The sequence below is a fragment of the Desmodus rotundus genome, chromosome 2, assembly GCF_022682495.2.
Source record: "Desmodus rotundus isolate HL8 chromosome 2, HLdesRot8A.1, whole genome shotgun sequence".
NCBI lineage: Eukaryota > Metazoa > Chordata > Mammalia > Chiroptera > Phyllostomidae > Desmodus > Desmodus rotundus.
The window spans coordinates 190164400-190186959 of NC_071388.1; the positions used below are offsets into that span (position 1 = coordinate 190164400).

Genomic DNA, 22560 nt, shown 5'->3' on the forward strand with positions numbered 1-22560 from the left:
TGAGTAATATGTGTGCATGTAACATTCCCAGAACATACTAGATCACACAACAAAACGTCATGTTTTTCCTAACCTGTATCACACGCCACTGTTCCTTAAAGGGATTAAGTTCTGATTCTGTCACTTTAGTGGATTCAAGTGATATGAAAAGAGACATGCTCTTCCTATAGACGAGTGTGTGCAAATTCCAACTGTCCCTTCCGAGAAATCTGTGCTAACCCGAGGCCCAACCAGGCAGGTTCGGAGTTGGCATGGGAATAGCTGCCTGGATATGCAGCTTCTGGATGGCTCGGCTAAGGAGAGAGGGAAAAATTCCTAATGTGCACGCCAGGCACCTCCCTTGGGCTGTCACTCTCTATTCCTGACAGACATAGACAGCCTGACAAGGAGCTGGGCGGCAGGCAGTCTCTGCCACCACACACACTGCCCTGGATCTGTAAGGCAGACGTTTCAGTTTTTCAGAAAAGGCAGTAAGACCTAGTTGTTTTAGACAATAATAGCAGAGATGCAAAGTTGGTGTGAATAACTTTTGCTTATACCTAATGAGTGTTTCATTGATCGCGGTATCCCCAAAACCTAAGGCTGACTCTTACAACGTATCCATTTACTCATTAAACCACTAATTATTGAGCGTGTACGAAGACCTAGGCGGTGCTTTGGGTGCTGAGAGCGCAGTGAATGAAGTACACAGAGTTCTCCCATAGAGCTCATAATCGAGAAGCAAAAGCAAACAATCGGTGTTTTCTAAGTTAACGGCACCTCAGGAAGCCCCTGCAACAGGCTGCAAACCTTCCCCGGAGTGTAGACTGGGTCCTGCTCAAGACCCAGATTTCTCCACCGTTGTGCAGTAACTTATCTTAGTCTTGAAGATCATTTTCCAGCAGAATGTCCCCAATTTTTAACTCTATGATTACATTTTGAGCACAATTATCAGTCCAGATCACTAATCCTCAGGTTCCTATGTAAATAAGTACACAAACCCCTTCATTATTACCTTACTTAGTGCAATATATCCAGGTGCCAAGATCCTGCTACATGTAAGTTTAGGTTTGTCACTAAATACAATGCAGTGGACTAGACAAATGTGAGAAACTTAAAATTTTAACCTTCATTCAATTTAAAGGTGATAACTATTTGAAACCAACATTTATGCAGACACTAGTAAATAAAAGTAGTATTAACTGCCAGCACATATTATATTTAATTACCAGTAACAGGCATTGTTTTAAGCACTATTACACACATACCACCAGTTATCTCCTCCAGAAGATTCTAGCAGGAGTGAAAGTAAGCTCTGAATCACATCTGGTTTCTCATTTTAGTTCTGCTGCTAGTTGGTTCTAGGACTTTGGGAAAACACTGTTTGAGACTCTATGTTCTCCTCTACAAAAGGAAGAAGTTCAACAGCTGCTGTGAGGGTTTCCTTCAGTGCTAACATTCTATGCTGTCTGCTGTTTATGTTGGTTTTCACTTTGGAAAATCATCATGCTCAAGTTCCCAATGAAAATGTATTTGTTATAACATGACTGGACCTACACTAGCTATGTTGGTCTGTCAGGTTAGCTTTCTACTCCATTATAGTGAAACATTACATATATGAAATGTATCACACAGATAGGCACTGCAAGAATGTATGAAGTATGTTATAATATGTAAAACAAGAACTCTATTTGATTGCCTAAGCTCCATCTCTCTGCTCCCCCCTACTCCCTCCCTCTCTTCCTTCCATAATAACTACGCATCTACTCTGTGGCGGGCATGGAGAAACCCTGAAAATTCTTAGTTAAATCTAAGCGCATCCATCATGTGCTTTTATCTGCAGTTCTCTTCCTTCCTGCTAGCAGCTGAACTCCAGGGAGGCAGAGATCTTAGCATTGTTCCATGATGATAATCGGTGATGTCTTCACACTATGCTTCAGTGACTTATTTCTTAAATAAGTACTAGGAACCTTCCCTATTGCTAATCTCTTTGTTTCTGGCAGACTCAAGGATGGCTGTACATCACACCAATAGCTTCAGGGCACCCAGTATTACCCAGACCACGAGTCCTTTCTCCTGGCTGCTGTCCTGGCCATTTAATCCTTTTCCTCTTTGTCTTTGTTTGATTCATCAAACCACCACTTTTCATTAGTTGGTGATGCATAATGTTTTGAAGGTTATTATTCTTCTGATTAGAATTTTGAGTAAACTCCCTAGAAAATGCACATACACACAAATTTGTCAGTTTATTTCAGGGGTTTGTTTGAATCCCCCAAGCCCCTGGCCCATGGAACCAGAGTTAAGAAGTCTTAATTTTGAAAGTATGGCACATGTAAGTGGTATACACACAGATGCATAGAAACAACAGAATTTTACACATACACACACACCTCAGAAGCCTATGATATGTCATTTACTTCCATTTCGTTTTATCAAACTTCTCCTACTTCTTCAGTGATATAAAACTATTCCTTGAAGAAAGTAACATCACTCAATTCATATCTCAACTCGGATATCTAAGTAGTTAGGAAGCAGTAACTCTTAACATTTATGGTTAACATTTACATTCACGGGGGCCCTGACTGAAGCAGGACTCATGCCTGGGTGTCCCTGCATGGAAGTGGCGCTGTATAAAGAGCTGTTTTTCTGTGGTACCAAATCCACTCAGCTTGAAGTTGTTTCCTGCAAAACTTCTTAGTCAGACACCCACAAATGCTTGTGATGTGATACTAGGTTGATGCTCCCTCTGATATCCCTGATAATAATGACAGTAAAAACAACAGAGTTACAACAAAATCGGGCACTCCTTTTGTTCAGTCAAGGCGCCCTTATGTTTCCACAGTAACACCCTCCCCATTCCCATGTTCCACCACTCCTACCCAGGAATGCTACAGTAAAATTATTGAAACTATTAACGTCATTCTCCTTTTTCTTATTTATTACTTTATTGATGGTTTTCCTTTTTTCCTCCCTCCTCCTTGTTCACGCTCTGATCTCAGTCTCACATATCTCCTTTTCTACTTTGACAGGCACTCCTCTCCTCCCTCAGCCTCTGTTATTTCTTTTGTGTCTATTTTCAAAACAGTGATCATGTGCCAGCAGCAGTTTTATCGTCTTAAACACCAGTTTAACTGTCGAAGTGCCCGCTCATTCATACAGTGAGGCTGTCACGTCGCCGGGATGGCTGCAGATACGATCAGCCTCAAATTCCTTCTCATGGACCGCTACCTAGTTGTCATGACAACCTGTAAAAGTTGGTTTAAGTGTCATTTCTACGTGGAAGATCTGCATATACTTTGGTTAAAATCAGGAACATTTGATAAATTTCTGTAAATTTTCACACTGCAGAATCACTTCAAGCTTCCAAACTAAAAATAGTCAAATTTAATAGCACTATAAAACATGAGAGTTTTGTCATCCTAGTGGAAAAAAATATGGGTGATACAGAAGACATATCAGACTGGAAGTTATGAATACGAGTGATATTTTAAAAGCTACTGGTAATTTGTGGAATGTTTTTGCCTGATTAATATTTGAAATTTGGATGTGTAATGATGAGGGCCTTACTATCTATGGAGATAGTAGTGAAATAAGTTCTGAATTAATGGCATTTATTTCTTAAGTAAATGCCCTCAAATAAATATTAACTGTTACACCAAAGGAAGCTTTGATAAGAGTGAAATTTTACTACTGTTCTGCTCATTTTATCTCTCTTTTCTGATAACGAATCAATGATTCTGCAATTTTATCTTTCTTTTCTGAAAATGAATCCGTGACTCATTGATTCAGAAGGCTTTCCATACCCTTCTGTGATCTAAAACCCTCCCCTCCTCTCCTCGCTCAGTGCTCTATGACTAGTACCTACACTGGGTACTTAATCACCGACAGAGTGAAAACTTCCTTGAATATCGTTCTTCTTAAAAACAACCTCTTCCTGAAAACCCTCCTTCCCACTACAAAACTTCTCCCCCAAGGGGGAGGGTGGAAGCAAGGGAGGGAGGTGGGTTTGGATGGGGTGGGGGACGGGGTGGGGAGAAAATGCAGACAACTGTAATTGAACAACAATAAAGTAATAAAAAAAAAACCTTCCATTTTTTATCATATCTAGAATCTATCACATGTCATACCTCTTCACACATAATTCTAGCGTGGCTTTTTGACTCCTCCCTTTCTTTTAACCTGTGGCATAAATCTCAAATTGATCCCATTTCTGACCCCTTGGCATCATTTCTTTGGCATTAATGTGGAAGAACTGTGATTCGTATAATATTCAGCAGGCTTTCTAATTCAGAGGGTTTCATCTTGAGCTCTCAGGATTCCAATTACGTGACTTTGGAGCAGAGCTTCTGAGAGTTCATGCATAGGCCCCGAAGTGTCCTAAAGTACACCTGAAATTGCATGGTAAATTTTGAGTATATGTTCACATATGCATCTGCATAAGGAAAAGAGCCCGTAACTGGTATCACATTAGCAAAGCAAATACTACCAAAAATTATCAAGAACCACAACTTTAGGCCATAATATGGCACCGCAAAACATTCATGGCGAGGTGGAAAAAGCTGATTTTGAGTCAAAAGGGATGATTTTTAAATCCCAAGCTTTTCCTACTAGGGTAACACATATGAGAAAATACACAGGGTGGGGGAAAAGTAGGTTTATAGTTGTATGTGAAACAGTTTATTCTTGTATTATTATTTATTAGTCATTGTATTCTTTTCCATGCAAACCTACTTTTGTCCAACCCCATGTAGACATTATGTATCTTACTATCAATTTTAGAAAATACTAATGATTGATAATTCTGGAAAACAGTTAAGGATATTACAAGAAATGAAAAAGTAAATACAGGCAAATTCATTAATAGTAATTCAATTTAGAATATATTGTTGCTGTGAATTTAATTTCCACATAATATTCCTCTACGAACTGACAAAGCAGATGATCTTTTTTAAGGTCTGCATGATCTCCAAGAGACAAAAAGAGAATAAAAGAAGAAATGAATTCTATGAATATTATTAAGCATTTTATACAGTTTGTATTATACATATTTGGATAAGTCATTGCCCTTGGGCTACAAATTCCTTGAAATGGGAAAGTTTAACGAATATCTTTATAACTAAGATGATATATGATGAGCAGTGGTTGGATTTAGCAAGTTTTCAATAAATCAGTGGACAAATTTCCTAAGAGATCTTCAAAATGAAATTAGATGTTGGACCCTGCACTTGAACAACTTCTCTAGTACACATGAAGAACAACGGCTCTTTAGGTAAAGCTAGATAAGTCTTAGGCAGAGAAAACCAAGGCAATTGAAAACCTGTAACAGACCCCTACCGTAGTGCCAGAAACAGATACCTAACCAAGGGGGGGAAATCCCTCAAATTCAGTGGGGCCTCACTGGATAACTTGACCATCAAAAAAACAACGTAACAGCTAAAGGAAAAAAATATGCCCAAGAAAATGATAAATCGAAAGAAAAACATGCTAAGAAAATATTATTCTGAAATAAATGTTCCTCTGAAAATTTTATTTTCTAGAAGATTGTACTAATAATTAATGTATTTAGTACTCAACTTTGAACTCCACCCAAATAAGTTAGTTTGGGAAGAGAAAACTTTGTCTCAAGTCACCTGAACTCCAGTTAGCTACCTCACAAATATGTGGGGGTTTCAAGCACAGGCGAATGACTAAAATTATTTGGAGTTTGGTGGTGGGAGTTGAAAGAGGCTTCCCTAACACCCTCCACACTGTTGCTATAAGCTTGTTTTTACTCTCCTCTCTAAAATGTACTGGATGCCTTCTACAACTATACAACAGCATTGTGTTAGGTGCTGGCGATACAAGCCACTGCCCGAGGGGTCATGAAAACCAGGGTGAGGCGGGGTTCGGGGTGGAGGGAAACCCGCAGCACTCAGGCCAGCAGGCACTGAGCAGACTTAGGCCAGGACACTGATTTGCCTCGGCCAGCACATGCCGGGTGGCTGAGTCAGACCAAATCAGCTCTCAGCCTGGAAAGCCCTGACAAGAAGGGCAGACTGAGAAGCCACGGAAATGGTGCCAGAGTGCTTCAGCTCAGGCATGACGATTCAAGCTGGCCTGGGCCGAGGCAGATACATACTCTGTCGAGTGGACTGAGGTTGGAAAGTGAAAAAGTCAGGACACAACAGGCCAAGGAATAAGAGCGGAGGGCAGTGGGGCAGGACCCATGGCAAGAGTAAAGAGAGGAAGTAAGTTTTTGCAGCAAGCCTGGAGGTTAACTAAGCTTCAGGACGGTGTGTTCATGGGGGAATAACCATAAGCGACGAAAGCCCTCCTTGTCTTAAAGGAGCCACTTTGAAAAGGTGAACAGGGCCTTTAGATAGATTTGTAAAAGACACAAATCCATGTCTCTGCTATTATAAAACTAGTTCCACAGACAATAAGATGTTAAGACATAAGATATCTTAAGCCTTGGAGAGGACGTAAGGATGACACTAACATGCTCACTGCCTTTAAAGATTTTATAGTCTACGAAAAAGGTAAGTAAGAAGACAAAGTTTAGAGTTTCACAGGAGAAGTGCCAGGTAAGTGGAAGTGTGTAGCCGGGTCAAAAACGACAGCATGTTGAACTCCTAGGGAACGACAGGGGCACTTGGATCACGTGGCGAACAGGACTTCCACACAGGGTTAATAACCCAAACAAATGTTTCCCTCGGGAAGAGCAGAGTCCTCCCAATAGCACTCCCAATGGATCTCCCAGTGGAGATCTGAAAAGACTGCTCGCATAGCTAAGCAGTAATGGAAGCTGGCACTATTGACAGTTCGCTCCAGCCACACAGGTACTGGGAAAATAACACCTGCGCGCAAAGTGTGCGTCTGTGTGTGCACACGTGTGTGTGTGCCAGAGCATTCTTAAACCCTGCAAGTCTTCTTTAAACACTTTCATTCCTGTTCTTGTTATTCAATAGTGATGTTAGTAAACACTAATTTTAAGAAGTATATGTCATTTATTGTACATTTCCTCCCATGTACTTTATTTTTTTTCTAGGGTGGAAATAAAAACTTACTTCAGAGATTCACAAATTAGTCTTCTTTGCTACTTCTCTCTTTCTGCCAGGAAACTATCTCCATGTTCTTAGGGAACAAATACAAAGTGCCAATGAAACTCAAATGGACCATTTGAAAATAAAAAAAAAACTGTGTCTAAAGAAATCATAAGTTCTAAACAGAAACTTCGCTTTCTCACTTGTTTTAAACTGCCCTAGTCAACACATACTAACTAAAAAGTGGAAATTCAGTAAATGTGATTTTATTTTAAAAATTTAAGTAGTTGAAAACTCGATTCTGAAGGGTGTCTGAAAGGAATTGGTTTCATTGTAGGATTTCTAAGGACTCGGAGTTCAGCTGCCCCACGCAGTCGGTGCTCTCTCATAAATCAGAAATAACAGGAGCGGCAATGGAGAATTATGAGAATTGGAAAGAAACAAAATTATCTCAGAAGGCATAATTATATAGCTGGAACATACAAGGAAATCAACTGAAAAACGTCTGTGAGAGGAGAAAAGGAAAGGAGTCAGGACCAGTTTGTCTGGCACAGAGGCTGAGAAAAACTCAAGAATTGTCCAAAGAGCCTGGGGACATCCTTTATTTTTGTGGCATCCAGTGCCACTTCCCTGAGTCTCCACAGCATCAGTCAGCGTTCCCTTGCATGGTCAGGTCGCCCGTTTTACACTTTTTAAATTATTTTTCCTTAGCTATATATTAGTTAATGTATATCCATGATAGATTCTTAACTAAGAACAAGAAGCACAGAATATGAAACACAACCTCTTTTTACATGATTACTGAAAATTTCATATTTTGCAAATGTACTTAAGGTCAGTCACTAATTTATTCAACAAATATAAAAATGTCTACACTGTATATCAGACATTATGCTGTTAGGTCGAACATGAACAAAACAAGATTTCCACTCTCATGGACTGTATACTGTTGTTGTTGAGATAATAGATAAATATAGAAATAGATACACAATTAGAAACTCTTAGGTCACTATAAGAAAACTAATAAGCTACACTAAGGTCATGATATGGAATTCAGGTAAGACACCTTTGAAAAAAATGAATGTCTAAGGTGAGATGGGAATGAAGGACGTCTTGAGCATTCCAGAAAGAGACGAAGAGATCGGTGCCACTGGGAAACACACAATATCACTGTGGCTGGAGCCTGGTACCCAGAAGAAACTTAGAGAGTTAAGCAGTGACAGACCCTTTTTATCCCCACAAGGAATCAGACTTTGACTCTAAGTATAGTTGGAACCACTAAGCAGTGGAATGAACTCATTGCGCTCCCAATGACTATGATGACTTCTGTGCAGAAATCGCCATGGGGTGGCAAGCATGCAAACAGGGAAACCACTTAGGAGGCTCTTGCTGTGTTCCAGGGAAGAATTTACTTTGGTAAGTGCTGTAAGCAAATCTACGGAATGACTTGGACTGTGGAGCAGGCAGTGGAGATGAAGAGAAGTGGATGTACTTAAGAGGCACAGCCGGATAGATGCCCAGGGCAGTGAGGTCAGAGTACACTGTTAGGGCCCCGGGGTCCTGGAAACACAGGGTTTCAGACTACAGCACTTAGAGCTGATAGAGACAATGCAGAACTTGCCAAAGCATTGACCAGTGGTGGAGGGCCATCCAAATAAGCTGCTAATCAGAAAGGGTGAAAACCAAACGTGGCTAAAAACAAGAAGGAAGTGAACATAAATGTCAGAGAGCAAAGGAGGTCAAACATTAAAGATAAGAAAGCAGTGGAAGCCTTGTCTAAAACAGGCCCATTTCTAGAGCCAGCTACACTTTGCTGAAATTTTATTATGATGGTTGCAGAAAGAAGACAGGAGGAAATCCCCAAGGCCTTAAAGGAATGCATGGTCTTGAATGGGATAAACCTAAGCACCAGGCCTTTGCCATGTTTTTCCTCATTTAACCCTCACCGTCATTTTAACAGTCACATGCACCATTATGATTATTGTATTCATTTTGTAGATGAGGCTTAGCCACTACACACACTGCCTCTTCGCAAGGGATTAAAGGGTGACATATGGCACCTGTGAGGACATCCACGGCCTAGCCACAGCAGTAAACAGGGAGACACGTTTGGAATACCTGCAATTCTCCGCAGACCTTTCTGAAATGGAAGAAGTTGCCTCAGGAATAAGTGAGGTTCCCAACACTTAGTGGGTTCAAGAAGAGCTAAGACATGCCCCGCTGTTGTACATTAGGCTAGATAAGAACCATTGTAAGGTCCCTTCCCATTTGAAGATTCTCATGTACATATGGAGTAAGAGTAGTTAGGTGGAGTATTTAACTATTGCTAGCAAGGGAATGAGGTTAAGGTAAACTGGATCCAATCTTCAGTCTATCTATTACCAGCTGTCTAATATCCATCAAGTTACATAATCTTCTTATGCACGAGAGTCCTTATCTTAACTGATGAAGACAATAGTATCGACATCACAGGGTTGTATATAAAATTATGAGAAACGAGATAAGTAACATGCTAGTCACAGTACCTGACACACAGCGAGCATCGCTAAATGGTAGCTGGAGTTAATGCAATTCATTACACACGGCTTAAATTTCACCCACAAACAGAACTTTCATGATGTTTCAGTAAAGAAGGAAAAGGGAACTGGAGTTTGAGTGTCTATTTCAAGAGTTGGTTTTGAAGAGATCTTGAGTAATGCTGGGAACAGAGAAGAAAGAAAAATAATAATAATAAAAGATAAGAGGACGTATATGAACTTTCCCATCATTCATCTGGGTGGAATTCCCTGAGTTACCTAAGTAGCAGTTTTCACTGATAAGATAACCAGCTGAGACAAACCAGTGGGAAGCCATGCGGAAGCACCACACCGAGAACCAAAGTTCTTCCAGCCAGAAATTAACCACCACCGGGACTGTTCGTGTACTGACAGGGAGATACTCTTCAAATTTTAAATAAAAATCTTACTCAGGCAAAGAATTATTTTATTCTGTCTATCAATTTTGATTCTCTATTTTTTCTGTGATCATAAAATCATCCTCATCTCAGAATTTTTTTTAAAAAATGTAGTTCAGTTTTTGTGAAAGGGAGGTACAGAGACCTGATATGCAGAAAATATGAAGGCAAAAACCACTTCTATTATTTAATACCATAGAAAATAATTACAAAGCAAGCACTCAAATCCACTAATGTTTAAGAACCATTCCAAATATGCCTACCTTTGGAAACATTTAAACAAAACCAAATGTAATGAAGTAATCTAAAGAACCAGCTGAGAATAAATGTTTAATTTGGGAAGGAAAGACAGGTAGCCTCTAGTTTTCAGTCAGGCTAGTGTTAATATGGACCCTGAGATCTATGCATGAAATGTAAAGGTACGTCCTTGGAACTGTATAAAACAAGATTAAATTTATTCTATATATGGTCGTAGGGAACAAATGCTACTATATTAAGTGGAAATTACAGAGAGGTGGACTTCAATGCAGTAAGTTTTCCCATTATGGAATCAGAGCCTTTAGTTGTTAAGGACCAGCCAGTTCAAGGTTCCAAGGCTCCAACAATCCCGCGGCTCAAATTCTACAGCACCAGGAGCTTTAACTCTTGACAGACCTCCAGATGCATAGTTCAGAAGACGTATGGTCACCTGACTTAAAGTGTCTCCTACTTTTAAACTTTAGGAGATGAACAGTTTATAAACCCTCTTTGAAAGTCTCTAATCGAGTGTAAGACTTCAGAGGCTACCAGTTCAGTGGCTATCCCTAATAAACCATCATCATTCACCGAGCCTCCTCTGCCCTGTAAGTACATATGATTAAAGTACAATTTTTCAGGTGTGTGTCCTCGGGGACACTAGCTGTCCCTGCCCACCATTCTCACTAGCCACCCAGGGGTGTCCAACCCGTGGCCCACAGGCCACATGCAGCCCAGGATGGCTATGAATGCGGACTAACACAAAATCGTAAATTTACTTAAAACAGTATGAGATTTGTTTGTTTTCATTAGTATTTGTGTATTTAGTGTGGCCCAAGACAATTCTTCTTCTTCCAGTGTGGCCCAGAGATGCCAAAAGGTAGGACACCTCTGGGTAGGGACAGGGCCTATTCTGCTACCTCCTCTTCTAATCCTCACCATTTTTCTACTTTTGACAACTTTGAAGCCATTATTTAGTCAAATTGAAAAATTCAAAACATTTAGAAAACTGTACAAAAACTGGGTCAAATAAGAATGTGCTGACTTCTAAGTACCAAACATTAATAACAGCAACTGCAGTGACTATTATAGTGGATGTTGGAATTGCCCTGACTGGTTTCAGAAGCTGTAACCCCCATGGCTAAGGCTGAGTCAGAAACCTTGGGACCCTAAGCCATTAAGGAGACAAAGCTTATCTCCCTGGCAGGGGCGCCACCTCTGCCCACTTTACTTTACCCTGCTTGGCCCTGAGCCTGACCAGTTAGCCAATGATGGGTAAGATTCCTCAAGGGAGGGAGGACCTAAGACAGGCATGGTCATGAAGAGGCCCTCAGGGAAGGACTCAGGGAGCTATAGAAAAAGGGGGTGATGGACCCTCGCCCCTCAGCTTTGACATAGCCTGAGTCCTCATTCTGTCTGCAAGAAGTCTCCTAATATCTTGGCTGCCTTACTTCCCTGCCTGACTTAAGCCTGAAACAATGACAGAGGGAAGTGCAGTCCTGTGCTGGAAAGGGAAGATTCCCCAGAGCAATCAGGCCTAAGAAAGAATACATAAAACCCCATGAAAACTGCTTTGCTAAGAATGTCCTCAGTTTTCTGATAAGGGTCCAAGCATGAATTGAGTTTGTTTCCCAAAGTCTTACAGTCCTTTAGCTAAGGGACCCTGACTCAGAATAAGCCCTCAGAGTTCTTTGTATGTTACCTATTGTTTGATCCTTACTGCCTGACAATGATTAATGAGCTTTACCTGTATTCCTGTGCAAAATGAACCCAATAAAAGCACACTGAGGAAAAGGCTCTTGGTCCTTCTCCTTTGAGAGATCCGCCACCTTTCCTCCCCAAGCAGATCATGTCTTGGTAGACTTATTCTCATCCGTGGCGGCCGGGGGTAGGCCCTGGGGGCAGAGCACCCCCCCACATGTGGAGGAAGCATTTATCTCACAACAGGAAGGTCAAACCTCGATGTCTAGGTGCTTGTGCAGCAGGTAAACAATGACAGTGGGAATCTTTAAACTTTCTACAGTCCTTAAAGTGAGGCTTTAGCCATTGTGGTGTCAAGATGGCTGCTGCACCTCCAGACATCACATCTTTATTCCAGAAGGGAAGAAAAAAAGGAGCCTTGGCCACTTAATCTATCCCTCCTGTGTGTGTGTGTGTCTGTGTGTGTGTGTAATCAGGAGAGGAGAAGTACTTCCAAGAAGCCCTGGCAAAAAGTTTTCCACCTACAATTCACTGGCCAGAACTGTGTCACAAGACTACTCCTTGCTTCAAGGAGACTGAAAATGAATATTTAGCTGAGTATATAACTGGGGTTCTATAACTACAGAAGTAAAGTAAGCAACTAGCAATGACCCCCACAGAAAGAAATCAATCTATGGGAGCATTCTTTAGGGTCAATTCTTACTTTCACTGCCAACATCATTATCATTAGGTTATGAAGAAGACTATATAGTACTAATGTGATTGTGATACATGCAGGGATGAATTTGCCAAAAGAAAGTGCTTAAATCTTCTACTGAATCTCCTACCCTTATAACTGAAGCTGTGGTATCAACATAGGCTGAACATTAAGTCAAAATAAAAGGGGATCTTCTGGCTGCTTTAGGGCTGAACCTAATATTACTAAGATTGATGCACAAAGGTGTTATGCATTCATTCATTTTCACTTTTCTATAATAAAACTGAATGTACCGAAATGTGTTTATTCATATGCCCACTAATGGGCATTTGGGTTATTTCCCGTTTTCGCTATTTCCAACAGTGCTTCTATGAACATTCTTTCCCCTAGGGCACATATGCAAGACTTCCTCTTTGGTGCATGCCAGTTCCTCTTGGGAACTGATGAATCCAAATCATGGAAATATTCCCCTTAACAAAAAAAAATGTCAAATTCTTCTCCATTTAATAAGAAATCTCAGTATTTCAAATTTGGGGTTAATTTTTGCCAATCAAAAGAGTATCAAAAGGCATTTCAGTGAGATCTTTGGGTTCCTAAGATTTGATTGGAGTCTAAAAAGGTTTTATTTAGCATTGAAAATAGATGCTGGAGCACTGGCTGGGTGGCTCCGTTGTTAGACCACTGTCCCATACAAGGAAAGGTTGCGAGTTTCATTCCAGGTCAGGGCACATAGCTAGGTTGTGGGTTTGATCCCCAGTCAGAGCACTTGCAGGAGGCATCTCTCTCTCTAAATACTCAATAAACATATTCTCAGGTGAAGATTAAAAAAACAGATTCTGGATCCAGGTAAACTACATCGCTGCCTATCTTTCAAAGAAGAGATGCTCATTGTAGTGTATTACAACACAGAAACATTTTCAAGTATCATCTCCACAGTTAAGTGTACAAACCTCAGAACCTAAATTGAATTTTAAACTACTAGAAAAAGGGAAGCTGTAGATTGATGTCACCTATGGACACTACTGAAAAACTCTGAATAGCTGCCCCAACACTAAGTGAATGCAGTGGGATATTACCACAATCACGTATTAGGACTTAGTGAGATTTTCCTGGGAATGTAGGAATAGTTCACTATTAGGAAATGTATTAAGGTGATTTATTCCATTAGAAAATAACAAAGAAAAACCAAGTGAATACACCAGGAAATGCTGAACTTTGACAAAACTCAGCAGGCTACTAGATTTCACGCAGAAATAGAATGAAATTACCCAAACATCACAGCAATTCGCACATCCATGAGCTGGAAAATTCCTTAAGGACAACTATAGTATGTGTTCATTTTTATCCTCATTATCCAAAGTTTCATCACCTCAGTGGAAATTCAAAGAGGAAAAAATGTATATTCCCATTTTCTTAAAATTTTTTAAAAAAGACTAAAACTATGGGGGGGGGAGATGTTGTAATCATGGAAACTATGATGTAATGTAACTAAAAGGAAAAATTAATGGAAGCCTGAGAAGTGAATTAAAAAATCAATCAGGATTATCCTTACTCTTGTCTTGTGATTGCTAAGATACAATCCCATGCTAAATAAATAACCACATACACAAATACTCTCGTAAATCTGTGAGAATAACCTTGAAACCTTTTCTAACATTTCCATCTCATTAACTTCTAAGAGTTTCTGGCATTAGTGCAAATATGAAGCACTGCCACACACGCCTGCCTGTCTGCAGTCCTTGTACAAGTGCCTCCGGGAGGTCATAGAAACCTGGAACGTACTTCACTGAACCACAGGCAAACCCTCTTGTCAATCCTAATGCAGTTTAATGTACTGCCACTGGTGCTTACTTTAATTCCATTTTTTTCTTGACTGATTTTTGTTCTCTACCATCTATATTTTTATGAACGTCTGCCATGTAATATAATTAACTTACACCTGATTTCTCAGCAAGCTCAGCAAGCTCAGCAAGCTTTTCACTTTATACCATTCTCCTTAGGTACCGAAGGACACATGAGCTTCCTTAAATAAAATACCTGTGTCTATACACATTCACTAATATACACTCACACACACCCATAGTCTAGATTGGAGCACAGAGTGGCTTAACTTGCCTGAAATTAAGAAATTATTTCCCCCCCAATAGGCAACATTTTCAAATCAAGCTAGGTCAATGGGAAGGCAAAACCATGTGACTAAAGGCCACCAGTAAAATGCTAGGAAAAGGGGAATTATTTCTGAGCTGCCGGCATTTAAAATGTATATTTGATTTCTTTTTTAAAAAGTATTTTATTTATTTATTTCTAGAAAGAAGGGAAGGGAGGGAGAAGAAGAGGGAGAGAAACATCAATGTTGCCTTTCAGGTGCCCCGCACTGGGGACCTGGCCTGAAATCCAGGCATGTGCCTTGACTGGGAATTGAACCGGTGACCCTTTGGTTCACAGGCCAACACTCAATCCACTGAGCCACACCAGCCAGGGCTAACATGTATATTTTCAGCAACTGTTAAAATAAAAGCTAACTTGTGAATTCAAATGTCAAAGCTCCAAGAAGGAAGCTGGGAGAGGAGATAGTAGCACTATTTTCATTACAGTCAATAGGTTTTCTTGTACTCTAAGGAAAGACGAGGTTTACATACTTCAATTTCATGTAAGACTTAGAAAATTATTGCTCTGTTACATTAATTTACACCTGCCAGTTGGAAATGGTGTGAGTTGTACTTCAGAAAATCGCATTTTTCTATCAAATGTTCGTCTTATTATAAACTGAAGTCACTAAAAAAATTTATATATTCATTCTTAAACTACAAAATCTTTTTTGGAATAGGGTAATAAGAAAACTAGGTATAAACATCCTGAGAAAATTAAATTAACCACTCTACTCCCTAGCACAAAGTGTTATTCTCTTATCTTTTCCTAAGGGTCGGAGAGAAGCAGAAATAATTCTTAAGAAAAATGCTAAGTTAAATGCCTATGCAATGCTGGCAAGTCTTGAAATAAGCCTCACCAACAAACTGTTATAAGAACAATAGCAACAACACACACACACACACACACACACAATGGGAAAAAGAAACATTTAAATTTCATTAAAGGGATTTAAACCTTTATTCACTATGTAGTGTTTTTCAATAGCCATTGTATCTCCATATGATTACTTGTGATAATATATGGGTATTGTCTGTCTCCTAATAACCTCTCAAAAATGATAGCTATTACTGTTACCATTTATTGAGTACTTGCACTGTGCTACTGTACTAAAACATGCTGCAAATACTCTACCTTTGTCTTTCCAAACACCACAAACGGGGCACCCCTGTTACACCTTGTTTACATAAAACACAAAACTCAGGCTCAGAGACTTAAAATGTCCAAAGCATAACACAGCCTAACAGTGATGCAAGGTCACATTAAAAACTCTAAAGCCCCAACTCTAATCCAATAGACTACGGACTGAGAGGAAGAAGTGTTGGGATCACACACCTACGCGATATCCCTCTGCTTCGGTACACTGTTCTCAGGAAAGGAGCGGGGGATGACACACTGGCCAGGCAGCCCTGCTAAAGTTGTGATGGCATGATGTTTGAGAGTTCAGGCACCGAATAAAGTTTTACAAACCTATATGATGCTGCAATCTCACTATGTATCCAAGATGAATAAATATGTCTACAAAAAGGCATAAACAAAAATGTGAATAGCAACTTTATTAATAAAAGACCAAACCTGGAAACAACCCAAGTGTTATTTAACAATAGAATGGCTAAATTCTGATATAAACATACTATGGAACAGAACAGAACAATCGAAAAGAATAAACCACTGCTACATACAACAACATGAGATTAACCTCACAGGTAAAAGGAGGAGTGAAAGAAGCCAGACACAAAAGTTCCATATCGTTGAAATGAATCTGCATGAAGTTCAGAAACAGCAAAATGAATATCCAGAGTTAAAAGCCAGACTCGTGGTTACACAGGCCGGGGGCGGGTGGGCACTGGCTGGAAGAGCCAGGAAGGAGTTTTCTGAGTGATGTAGCTAAGTCACATCCTGATATTCATAGTTGTCGTAAGAGTTTGTACGTATATAAAGTTTTCTCAAACTGTACACACAAGATTTCCGCATTTTACTATGTAAGCTATGTTTCAACTAAAAAGAAAAATATTAGCCACTGGTGTCCAATACATACAGGTTTAAGGTCATGGGTGCATCTTCGAATACGTATCTTGACTTCTCTGGGTCTCAGTTCCTTGTTGGAGTAACAGTGATGAGAGAATACATCTGACGTCTAAAGTTGTTGGGAGGACTGAGTAAATAATGAATGTGAAGGTCTAAAAATGGCCCTTGGAACGCTTTACGGCACTTACTAAATGTCAGGTACTGTACGCAGTATTGTAAGTTCATGGTCTTACTTAGGCCCCATAATAACCCTAAGAAGAAAATATGATTTCCATTTTGCTCGTGACAAGATAGTCTCAGAAAGGTTATACCATCCATAAAATTCTCCTGAGATTAGTGCGTACACAGAAAAACTAGAATTCGATCCACATTTACTGGCTCCAAAGTCCATGTCCTTTACCTTTATGCCGTTCTACCTCATAAGTCTACATTTTCTGTAGTGTTTCCTTATGGAAAAAGGGGAACGGCAGGGTTTTCTAGAAGCAGTGCACAGAAGTGATAGGAGGTTTCTCCTAGAACTAGGAGATAAAGCTCATCTGCAATAGTGAAATGCAGGCAAAAAGAAAAAAAAATTAAATGATGCAATAATACATGTGATTTTTATAAAATAAAATAAATACAATATAAATGATTAAATATAAGCTATTTTTGAAATGGTGTAGGCTCCTAAGCGTATAAAGGGATATTTGAGGATTTTTTAAAACACCTGTGAAGTTGTAGGACAATTAGTCTTTAATCAGTGTATTGGAATGAGGAAGTTTTTCTATAGCAATTACTAGTACAGTTTATTTTCTCTGTGTAAGGCACTGTTATAAGCATTTTACATTTATTGATTTATTTAGACCTTACATAGGATTTCCATTTCACAGATGAGAAAACTAAGGCGCAAGGAGGTTAGGAACCTCACATTGACACAAATAGGTAGTGGAACCAGTATTTGAAATCAGGTAGATTCAGTTAGAGTGGGGGTGGGTTTGGGAGGTGTCTGCTCTGTACTTCCATCTACAGTTATGGGTTCATCTAGTAGTGTGTGACACTCATAGAGAGTGAAGGAGTTCTTATTTTCACACGTGCATAAATCTGAAACACAACCAGTAATACCTGGTCGTGCCTGTTCCAAATCTTTCCAGGCGCAACATAACTAATGCATCCCTTTCAAGCACTATGCGTAGGGTCTTTGGACACAAATGTTTAGAAATGGTGGAAAGATGACTGCTATGCTGAATCCTTAGTATACTAACTTGTAGTATTTGAGATGCATCAAAATGCATAAAATTATACATATGATTCCATCGTACTAGAGACGGATATGACTAAGAAATTAAATTATTCTGCTTGTTATTTTAAGTTTTCAGATAACATAATTTTGCTTTAACATACAAGAATATATATAAATATTTCAGAAAAAGATTTTTGTAAGTAGGTTTTAATATATATGATATTTTAAAAATCTGTCAGGAAATAAGTAAATATTGGAAAAACTTGTGTAATGCTGATTATGTTTGGTGCTCTCTTTCTCTCTCCTAAATTGGACTCGTTGGGACAGTCCATTGTAAGGTTTCCTATCTGTAACTCTGCCCAATTTTGACGATCCACTCCAGGCCTACTGCTCTCTTAGCCTTGCCCCAGCTTAGTCATTCACCTCCTTCTAGTTCTACTTGAAATGAACTTGGACTTTTATGTCAAAAGACCCACGGGGCACGTAGACCTTGATGCTGCCAAGTACTCGTTCTGGGGTAGATTCATCTTTAAAGTTGGCACCTCTTCTCTACCTTGATGAGCACTATTGAATGGTCGTCGGGGCTTTGGCCTGGTCCCCAGATGGACCAGGAGAAGGAGGAGAGAAAAAAAAATGTATTCAACATATATACACATGAACAGACACAGGTTTCTATGTACCAGATTTAATGAACCAGCAGTCACTTTACTTCAAACCTTCATGAAAAAGATTATGTTTAAATAAATCTCAAAATAGCACAAAAGTGTTCACTATGCTGATCTGATCACCCTTTGCTTTGGGAAATGAGTCTTCCACTTTATGTCTCCTTTGCCTCATTCGAAATGCTTCATGTCAGGATGCCTCAAAATTATTTGACATCTCTTTTAATTCATTGTGACCACTACATTGGGCAAGATTCCACTTCACTTACATGAAAATTACTGACCTCCAGCCATTACCTTGGAGGCAAATCACTCAAAGGAAATTTTCGAATGTGCATGCAGTTCTCCATAGCCATGCCTTTGCTTCCCACTCAGCACTTCCGCACTCTAGACCATCCACACAGACCAGAAGAACAGAAGCATCTGAACAGTCCCCCCCAAGCACCAAATGTCAGTGGAAATATTCCCCAAATTAGACTACCAATCATCGCTGGAAGTGACCTACATGTTGACAACGTGTACCGCTTCTGCCTTCTGCGCTTTCCTCTCCTTTCACCAGTCAGGGCCCCGCTAGAGTCCTGCAGAGAGAGGCTTGTGTGAGAAGTGGAAGGTAGAAGAGAAAGAGAGCCACTATTCTCAGATGGCAGTTGCTGCAAGTGTGGTACAGCCAGACAGCTCATGTGTCAAATTCTCTGTGTCATGAGAATTTGCCCAAGGATTTGGGGTAACTTCTTCAAAAGTACTCACACTGGTTTCCACAGGCATTTGAGACTATGGGTCCAACTCCTCTCAGGTTCTACCCTTTCAGATTCCCTGCATTAAACCTTTTTCTACAGTAAAAACCTTGGTAGCTTCTGTTTTCCTGACCAATTTAGACATCAAACAAATACCCACATGTTCAAGCAATGATTCAGTTAATCTTTCAGGTCATGTACACAATACTGTATTATTAATTATTGTCACCATCCTGGGCATTAGATCCTGAGAACATATTCTGAAACCATGTGACTTTTGACCTACATCACCCCATTTCCCCCGGAAACCACCTATTTCTCTGTTTCTATAAAATTATCAATTTTTAGAAAAGATTCTACATGAGTGATGTCATACAGTACTTGTCTTTCTCTGTCTGGCTTATTTCACTTAGCACAATGCCTTTCAGATTCATCACATGATATTGAAAGTTGCTGAGAGTAGATCTCAAGCACTCTCTCCACACAAGCAAAAAAAAAAAAAGAGAGAGAGAGAGAAAGAAAAAGAAAAAGAAACAAGATAAAGGATAAAAGACGTTACCTATGGAGTTGCCTAGGTGAGGTGAGGGCTACGTCAATGATCGTGATCTTGGTAAACATTCTACACTGTGTGTGTGTATCCAATTATCGCCTTCTTCATCTTAAATATGTGCAATTATGTTTGTTCATTATTCCTCTGTAAAATTAGCAAAATAACTTCAGTGAACAGATCTCGTGACACATCTTCATTGAACATCACAGCAACCTTACAAAATAGATGTAGCTGGTGTTGGCACGCTTAGTTAACATGAGGAAACTTGGATGCTTCTAGTCAGTATTTCCCCCTGAGTGCCTATTTGTTCCCTGTTTAACGCAGGCCTGAATTAAGTAGCAAAGTCTGTAAAGATGCAAGGCAAGGACCCATCAGCAATTTTATCTGTGTTCTGATTTTTAACCTCATCTTTCCGAGCAAACCCAGAACGGTAGACGCGTCTAAACTGACCTTCCTCTAAGTGTCCCACTAGGTTAACTTTAACTAACGATTTCTATTTTCTCTGTAAAGCAGTAACTAAGATACACTGAACACTGAATAATCCCAGCTATTAGATATCCCACAGGTCAAGTTTATCAAGAAGCAGTCATGTGTGTTCCCAGTACTGTCATACCAGCTGCACCTGCTATTAGAATTATTTAATTTAATAAATATTACATAATTATATCGCAAGCAATATTTATAGTGGTTACTATGTTACTTGCACTATCTTTAATTTACACTTTATGTAAATTAATCCACTTAACAAAAACCCTATGAGGTAGACACTATTACTATCTTTCTCAGAAAACTGAGGCCCAAAGAAGGTAGAAAATGTTTCCACTCATACAGATAGTAAGTTGCAGATTGAAAAGCAAACAATCTAACTCTGGAACTCATGAATACTCTTAACTGTTAAGCAAATAACAGTGACAAAAGTTACTTATATTAAAAGTAAAATTAAATTCAAATCATGATGAAATGTTCATAATAGTCAAAAGTAGAAACAATCCAAAAATCTATCAACTAATGAGTGAATAAACAAAACATGGTATATCCATTTAATAGAATATTATTCAGCCATAAGTATGTATAAATACAGATGCCAGTTATATTATGGGTGCCTTGAAAACATCATGCTAAGTGGAAAAGCCAAATACAAACACCTCGTAATGTCTGACTCCATCTATATGAAATAGCCGGTACGGGCAAATCCAGAGAGACGGAAAGGAGACTGGCGGTTGCCTAGGGCTAGGGTTTGGGCACAAATAGAGACTGACTGCCAATGGACATAGGGATTCTTTCTGGAGTGATAAACATGCTCTAAATTTGATTGTGGCGATGGTTGTACAACTCTGTAAATAAACTAAAACTTACTGTATTTAGGGGGAAAAAACTAAATTAATTGCTTTGGAAAGATTCAATACAGATGGCCTGCTGAAAGACAGAGTCCAATGAGAAAACACTTCAGAAAAAAAAAAAAACTATAAAAATCTGTAAGGATTCTGAAATTAAAATATTTCAAAAATATTCTCATCTCTTGCTTCATTTCAAAGAAACTAAAACTGGAGACCATGAGTATTACGGATGTGGGTGTTACAAGTAAGAATTACCAGGGGAGCCCTAAATGGTGAAGCATGGGAAATCGAGGACGATGTCGGAGAGGGGCTGGCACTTGAGCTGGTTACTAACTGTCTTCTAAACAGTGTTCACCAATCACTGAAAAGTGCAGATGGTTTTCCTAACAAGAGTGTGAAGGCCACATGACCAGTCTCTGGTGAAAAGCTCTGGGTACCTGGACCTTGAGAAAGGACCAGGGAAGGAAGGAGGAAGAAGACACAAATGGACAGGCAAATCCAGGGGAAATGTCTTCCTATGGACTGTACACCAGGTTTTGTCAGTGCGGGAGTTTCAACAAAGATGTGTCAGTGAGGACCGAGCAGTGCCGCAGTCTCCTTGTGGCAGGGAGAGAGGACTCCATTCGCAATGCAGACTGACTGGAGGGGAAATAGTGGAGGCAGAGAAACCAGCCTGGTGGCCCTTCGCTGTCAAAGCAGCAGGGACAACAGAGATGGACAGGAGCGAGTGATCAAAGCTTAGCATAGAATAAAGGGTTTAGTGACAAGAATGGAGGACACACTCTGTAAGGACAGGGAGCAGGCAGATTTGCTCACCATATTACCCCCAGAGCCGTATCCAAGTCCCTGGCAAACAACTAATGTTTAATGTTTGTTGAATAGATAAATAACTGCTGGATGTGTAGGAAGGAGGAAGGATGACCCCGTGATAATCTCCTTATTTTCTAGGGTTGATAACGACATCTGGAAATGGAAACAAAGATGGCAAGAGAGATGAAAGTGAAATGCTAAATCCGGTGGGACCACGTGGCATTGAAGTACCTGAAAATAAACAGGTGACACTATGTCTCAGGCAACTGACTGGAAATGCAGGACTGGAGATCCAGAGAGAAAACAGGGCTGGTGGGTGTAGATTTTAGGAGGGATTGAGATAAATGAGAGCTAAAACTGTGTGAATAAAGGTGCTCAAGCCAGTTAGAGCTTCAGTGACAGAGGGAAAGAATGTGTGGTGATAGCTTGAGAAGCGGAGGAAGAATAAGGAGGAACCGAGGCCAACTGCAGACAAACACTCACAGA

The 22560-nt window shown here is 39.8% G+C and overlaps 1 long non-coding RNA gene across 2 annotated transcripts in view; it reads right to left on the bottom strand.

Moving 5' to 3' along the window:
* Window positions 1-22560, bottom strand: part of LOC128780337 (uncharacterized) — a 114876-nt gene that overhangs the window by 59199 nt on the left and 33117 nt on the right. For both annotated transcript variants that reach the window (XR_008426261.1, XR_008426260.1), the window contains exon 2: window positions 19149-19221. This is a non-coding gene — a long non-coding RNA (uncharacterized lncRNA). The remainder of the gene's footprint in view (window positions 1-19148; window positions 19222-22560) is intronic.